Genomic DNA, 8,085 nt, shown 5'->3' with positions numbered 1-8,085 from the left:
ATGTGATTAATTTATTCATGCATAAATTAATATAATCTATAGAGTATCTCAAGAGTTTTATGAAAAAAAATTGTATACACGATCTGCCTCCCCGCCACGCTTCCGCACCCGAATTTGATTCGGGAACGAGCAATTCTCTCATCGCTAATACTCCGGTTGTGCACAGATCGAGGTTGGTACATAATTTTTTTTTGTTCTTTTTATTTGTCTTTTTAAATTTATTTTTCGGGAGACTTAGCATATAGAACTTGAAAAAAATGACTGAGTTGAACTTAATGTGATAGGAATTGAAAATATCCTCCGTCAATTTGAGATTTTTGATGGTTTATAACTGATATGTAAACTGATTGTAACGACCAACATGTCAAAGACATAGTTTACCATGTGAGTCATAGTATTATGACTCATAGTGTTATTTGTCCGGTCATAATACTATGACCAGTCAGTCATAACAGTATGAGTCATTGTCTATGAGTCAAATTATAACAATATGAATCAAAATGGCCAGTCATAGTATTATGATCGGTCATAAGGCAGTCATAGTGATATGACCGTCCGATCATAATATTATGACTGAAATGAACCATAGTGTTATGACTGGCACACTATGACTGCCTTATGACTGGCCATTACACAGTTATGACTGGTCATTTCTAATGACTCGATGATGACTAGGAGTAATTGCATGTTTATTAACAGTTATTATTTTTAAAATTATTTAGGAATGACTGTTGGATTGAACGTTTTCATCAAGTACAATGGATATTGAGACCTGCTTCGAGATACGTCGGTTATGAAATTAAGGGGATATTGGTCCCCACCAACACAACTTATATTGGACTTATAGATTTGGTGAGAAATGTGCTTGGGATTCGGCCACAAGAAAAAAGTTTATCCTTAAGATATGTTATTGAAGACGGGGAAGCTCATGTGAAGATATCGTCCGACTATGATGTCACATTTTATTAATGACATCTCTTCCTCCAAAGCCTTTATTTTCTTCTAAGATGACAAAAAATGGTAAAAAACAATAAATACAAAAAAAAAAAAAAACAATAAAAGCAAACAAAGTTGTTAACCAAAGTACTATGACTGACATACTAAGAGTTTGACCATTGAGCGGTCATAGTACTATGATCGACGGTCATAATTCTATGACCGCCCATTATGCTGGCTCGCTCATAGTGTTATGACTGATGGCCAGTCATAAGGCAGTCACATAATGCGGCCACTGTACTATGACCGACGGTTATAATGCTATGATCGCGGGCTCATCAATCAGGCAGTCACACTATGAGCATGCCTGCCTGATGGCCAGTCATAGTATTATGACCATCGGTCATAGTATTATGACCGCACACTGTACATGTCTTATGACCAGTCATAATACAACTACCGACCGGTCATAATGATATGACCGGCCATCACGCAGAGTCACAAACCAAATAAGGAGCACAATAATAATACAAAATTTTAAATAACTGACCTTATCTACTTTTATCTCCTCCTCCAAAGCCTTTCTTTTCTTCAAAGATGAGAAAAAATGGTAAAAGAAAAAAAAAAGAAACAAGAAAAGTGAACAAAGTTTTCACCTTTGTCTCGGAATCTGCCTTTGACCTCGTCTGTTACGTGGTTGATTTCTCCGGCGAAGAATGTTAGGAGGGTGAGGTTTCCTCGGTTCGTGCTTCTGGGTTAGGCGTTGATTTCTCCGGCCAAGGTTCGTGGGTTCTCGTTGCGTGATTCTGGATTCGTGAACAGTGAAAAAAAAATCGACTTATAATCCCAATTTGTCAAATAATCGACTTTGGCAGTGTTCGTGGGCAATCCCAATTTGTCAAATAATCGACTTATTTTCAATCCTCCAGCAGAAAAAGAAGGGATGGGGAGTTGACAATGCTGTGTAAAAGGCAATGGAGGCCAGATGAGAAGCAATTCTATCATCCCAAGGCCATACCCCATCACGTATAGGAGAGGGAATGGGAACTCCTACGGTGGATCAATGGCTTAGTGTTAAGAAGAGTTATACTGTCCATAATGCTACGCCACCGGTCCCCCCTATTCAGGCCTTGGTGATGGTAGTAAGTGTATTCTTCTAACTCCAACAAAGGGGAATAATAATTTTATCGTTGTTGCGATAGGGATGGCGTGGTTGGATAGTCGCCCCACTGATGTTGTCTACGGTGTCGCACTTGGGGAGGAAAATGTATGGGTCTTTATTCAATCAGCTTATGTGAGAGATGCATCTCTGCCTATCCCTATATTTTGATAGCACGACTATGGGTGGCACTCTCAGAGGATTTGTTACCTGGCCCAAGAATTTGATTGAACTAAGGTCCTTAAGTAAAGTTTGCAAGTAACTATCCATATTAGTTTTTCACAATAAATTATTATTTATTATTAAATGTATAATTAACTTCTTCATTTTTCATGTAGTCACTTGTGGCATGTGTTGGAAAATAATGGCATCGAGTGCGTAGCGGAATTTAAAAAATTTAATCAACGTCAAAGCCAACCAAGAACATGTTCATGATGCTATATAACATAAATACTAAAGATCTAAATCATACCTTTTGAGATTTAGGAAACTGCACGTCTGACAGATCAAAGTGTTCCAAACAGCAACCGGAAGAGCCTCAACCAACTGGTCTTCTTTGCTATTCTTGTTTCCACGATCGGAGTGTGGGTGGGCACACGTCGTTCAATCTCCTCTTGGTATTCTTGATCTCCTTCCAATCACAAGAGAGCCAAAGAAAAAATTGTTCTTGAGAATTAAACAATTTTTCCTCTCAGGAATCTATTATCAATAGCCTCCAAAAAGTCTGTCAAGTGATCTAACGAGTAACGTGACTTAATAGGCTATTTATAGTGTTTAGGAAGTCATACTTCCGTAATAATTAGGTTTTCCAAAGTTGTAATCACATCCAGAGTCGATTTTACCACGTCAGCATGCATTTTACGTTACAACCGGTCGACCGGTGACAGAGAAGTTATAACTCACCGGTCGACCTGTCTTTCACGAACCGTTCGACCGGACCGGTCGACCTGTGACCAGTCTACCCAACCGGTCGACCTGTCTGCACTGACGAAAGTTATTTTCCTAGTTTTTCAACACGGGAAACTTGCATAGAGCCTCAGTTTTGATTCAAGTAACCCAATAGAGAAATTGCCTGATCAAAACAATCATATAATAGTCTTCCCATATTAAACAACTCTTAAAACAATAATTCAACCAATTTATCTAGAATTAATTTATCAATTAATTCATCCGATAAATCACCCATGAATTAACTTTGAACCTCTTTTACGAAAATAACACAAGTTACCAATGTGTAGGAAATAACACAACTTTATTCCCTCGATTGTGGATCATAAGATTTAGACTATCATCTTTAGATTCTCGCCTTCTGCATGTTCTTCACATTACATGCATGACCTAAAGATTTAGAATGACAGTCTCAGACTTTCAATTTGCTTATCATACATTCAACTATTATGAACATAAAGAGGACAATACATAGATATATGAAATAAACAAATCTTTATTAATAGTCAAAATGTCTCAAAGAATATTATTACATTTATTCCTAAGGGCATAAACTCTAACAATCTTCCACTTGCACTTAAGTGAGTAAATGTGACATGCGACGCATCCCCATAGCCTCGACATGCTTCTCGAAGACCTTAGCCGGCAGGGCTTTCGTGAACAAGTTAGCCATATTGTCCTCCGACGCGATCTTGCATATTTCCACATGCCCTTCTTCAATAAAGCTTCTTATTACGTGATACTTCATGTCTTTGTGCTTACTCATTTTCTGATATCTTGGTTCTTTGGTGTTAGCTATTGCCGCACTGTTATCACAGTATAGTCTCAATGGCTTATCCACACTAGGAACTACTTCAAGATCCATCGGAAATTTGTGGAGCCACACTGCTTCTTTTGAAGCATCACTAGCTGCCACATACTCGGCTTCCATCGTTGAGTCAGAAGTGCAAGTTTGCTTGACACTCCTCCAAACGACGGAACCACCACCCAGAGTAAAGACAGAACCCGAAGTCGATTTCCTAGAATCCAAACATGATTGAAAATCTGAATCTGTAAATCCTAGAGGTGTCAAATCCTCCCTGGAATATACCAGCATATAATTTCTAGTACTCCGAAGATACTTGAATATATGCTTGACCGCAACCCAGTGGTTAGGTCTTGGATTCGACTGATATCGACTTACAATCCCGACCGCATGGCAAATGTTTGGTCGAGTACAAAGCATAGCATACATAAGGCTCCCGACCGCCGAAGCATAAGGTACCTTTGCCATGTATTCTCTTTCCTCAGATGTCTTGGGACAATCACTATTCGAAAGAGTAATTTCACACCTAGATGGTTGCCCACCTTTCTTGGAATTCTGTATTGATTACTTCTTGAGAATTTTATCTATGTATGAAGCCTAAGAGAGAGCTATCATTTTGTTCTTTCGATCTCTCAAGATTCGAATGCCCAGAACATAATTAGCTTCTCCTAAGTCCTTCATGTCAAACTGTTTGGTAAGCCAAACTTAGACTGATGACAAAGCCCCTACATCATTGCCAATGAGTAGAATATCATCAACATATAACAGTAGAAAAACTACTTTCCCATCTTGAATATGCTTATAAATAGAAGGTTCATCCATATTCTGTTGGAATCCAAAAGTCTTGACCACTTGGTCAAATCTTTTGTTCCAAGAACGAGAAGCTTGCTTTAATCCATAAATGGATTTCAGCAACTTGTAAACTTTTTCCTCTTGACCCTTAGCCCCAAAACCTTCTAGTTGTACCATATAGATACTTTCCTCAAGATGGCCGTTCAAGAACGCCGTCTTAACATCCATTTGCCAGATCTCGTAGTCGAGAGCAGCTGCAATGGATAAGAGAATGCGGATGGACTTAAGCATGGCTACAGGTGAAAAAGTTTCCTCATCATCGATTCCCTCCTTTTACGTATATCCCTTAGCTACCAGTCTAGCCTTATAGGCTTCGACCTTTCCTTCTGCATTTCTCTTTCTCTTGTAGACCCATTTACACCCAATGGGCTTAATCCTATCAGGAAGATCTACAAGTTCCCAGACTAGATTAAAATCCATAGATTTCATCTCAGCTTTCATGGCTTCTGTCCAGAGGTTTGCATCAACATCCTCCATAGCTTCTTTGTAAGTATAAGGATCTCTGTCATGTTCTAGAGATTCTACCAAAAAAGTTTTCCCATTAGCCATGAATCTCTCAGGTTCATGTTTGATCCTCCCACTACGCCGAAGCCCCTTAGATTGTTGTTGGGTTTCCTTTTCTACTCTGATTGGACTGGTTTCCAAAGGAACAGTCGGTATGACCAAGTCACTCGACATTTCCTCAAGCACCATTTTGCTACGAGGCTTAAAGTTGTTCATGTAACTTTCCTCAAGGAATGTTGCATTCGTTGAAACCGTGACTTTATTTTCCTTGGGGTTATAGAAATAACCCCCTTCCGTCCCTCTCGGATAACCTACAAAAATGCACACTTCTGAACGTGCTTCCAACTTGTTCGCTTCCTTGTCCAGGACATGTGCAAGACATCCCCATATGCGAATATGGTTCAAGGATGTCTTCCTACCCGTCCACAACTCGTGAGGAGTTTTAGGAACCGACTTTGTTGACACGTTGTTCAGAAGATAACATGCAGTTTGTAAAGCATATCCCCAGAAAGATATAGGCAATGTCGAATAACTCATCATGGACCGTACCATGTCCAACAAAGTCCTATTTCTTCTTTCAGCTACACCATTCTGTTGTGGAGTGCCAGGTGCAGTTAAATGGGATAGAATCCCACTCTCTAATAAGTATCCGGTGAACTCATCGAGAGGTATTCTCCACCTCGATCGGATCAAAGTGCCTTTATGGGTTTACCCAATTGCTTTTCCACCTCAGCCCGAAACTCTTTGAATTTATCAAAAGTTTTGCTTTTGTGGTGCAATAGGTACACATAACCATATCTTGAGTAATCGTTGATAAAAGTGACGTAATAATGATACCCTCCTCTTGCCTTGATGTTCATGGGACCACAAACATCACTATGCACAAGTTCAAGAACATCTTCAGCCCTATTGCCCTTAGACCTAAATGGTCTTTTGGTCATTTTGCCCTCCAAACAAGATTCACATTGGGGTAAGGACTCAACCTTTAAAGAACTTAAAGGTCCATCCTTTACCAACCTCTGTATCCTGTTAAGGCTAATGTGACCAAGTCGCAAATGCCAAAGATATGTCTCATTAGAGTGAGAAGTTTTAAGTCTTTTAGAGTTATTAACAACTTCAGTGTTTAGCAGTGAGTCCATCTTAGGTTTGATAAAATATAGATTATTTTGCATCCATCCATCATAGATAAAATACTTGTTTTGACGAATCACAACTTTATTATTAAAAGAAACTGAATAAGAATCCTTAAATAAACAAGCAATAGAAATAAGATTCCTCTTAAATTGAGGAACATAAAAACTGTCTCGCAAAAATAAACTCCTATAACTATCAAAATAAAGATGGACGTCTCCCACTACTTCAGTCAACACTAGTGTTCCATCGCCCATCCTCAAAGTGAAGCTCTCATTTAGAAGACTTCTCGTTTGCTTGAACCCCTGTAGAGAAACACACACATGATTAGTTGCTCCAAAATCTATGACCCAGTTGTCACTGGATTCCTCAACCAGACATGCTTCCACAATCAAAAGATCACACTCACCTCCTTTGCCTTTAGCGGCTAAGGAGTCTTTGCAATTCTTCTTCATGTGCCCCACCTTCCTGCAATGAAAGCACTTAAGCTTGTTCGGGTTCTTCTTCTTCTTGTTCTTGCCCTTGTTTGGCAGAACTAAAGAACTCTCCTTCTTAGCTACTTGCTTCTTCTTTCCATTCCCTGGAGAGGGTTTGGAGGAAGATGCCTCAGCAAAGTTGGCCTCCACAATAGTCGACCCCTTGATCATCCGCTCAAACTTTTGGAGTTCTTGCATCAACTCTGTCAGGGTTATATTCTGTCTAGCGCTCAAATTGAACGTTGCCCTAAACGGAATATACTCCTTCGACAAAGTCTCAAAGATCATGGTCAATTGAGACTCAGCATCGATGTTGGCCCCAATGGTTTGAATCTTTTAACGAGGGTTATTAACAGTCGTTAAATCCCATATTTTTACAAATGGATATAGGTATAAAGTAAAAAACTCTGTACAAATTTTATTAGGTTGTTCTTGTTGTATTTCTTATTTTCTCATTTTACAAGCAGTGATACTGGAATTCTCAATTTCTTACTTTTTATATTTGTTGTTCTCTTTTCTTAATAAATTAGAGTGGGGAGTTTTGATGTAAGATAAGTTTTTTAGCAATCTAAACCTAGTTAGAATATGCTAAATTTCTCAACCATCAATTAGCCCCCCTCTTTCTCACTCTCTCAATTTTCTCAACACAAATTCTTTATGTTTAAGTTCATATACATTAGATTCTATTTAATTAATGAGAAGGGCAGTTGGGATTTTTTTGGGTCCAAAAATAGCCTCAAAGTATCAAAAGATGATTTTTCAACATGCCGAGGTACCCGTTTATAATTATAAAAATACACAATACTAAAAGTAGATTGCGATAAAACACATGACATGTAAATTATATTTGACCTTGTTTTCGAGTGTTTTAATGGCAAGGAAGATAAAATAGCTCAACATCATTTTTTATTTGAGGGCTTCCAACTTTTCAAGCAAAATAGAGAAAATTAGTACATGGTTTGCCATGATTTTGTACAAGTCTATTATTTATATAATTCTAAATAATTTAGTATCATTATGGTCTTTTATTTTCTCTTTATTAATTGAATGACAATTGTTTATTTTTTAGTAGAGTGACATAAATAATATTTTTTACCGCCTTGAATAGTATTTCTAGTTTTCTTCCCATCAAAATACGTATAGGACCATTTCAAAAGAGCGGGTTTGAGATTATTTATTTAACTCTATTTCATCAAAAAGGAAGCCTATTTTGTTGTAGCTTTGGACATAAAATTTCAATGGAAATGCAAATTTCGTTCAAATTTTTTTTAGCA

This window comes from Morus notabilis, unplaced genomic scaffold (genome assembly GCF_000414095.1).
Source record: "Morus notabilis unplaced genomic scaffold, ASM41409v2 Scaffold243, whole genome shotgun sequence".
Classification (NCBI taxonomy): Eukaryota; Viridiplantae; Streptophyta; class Magnoliopsida; order Rosales; family Moraceae; genus Morus; species Morus notabilis.
This window is presented reverse-complemented; position numbering follows the sequence as displayed.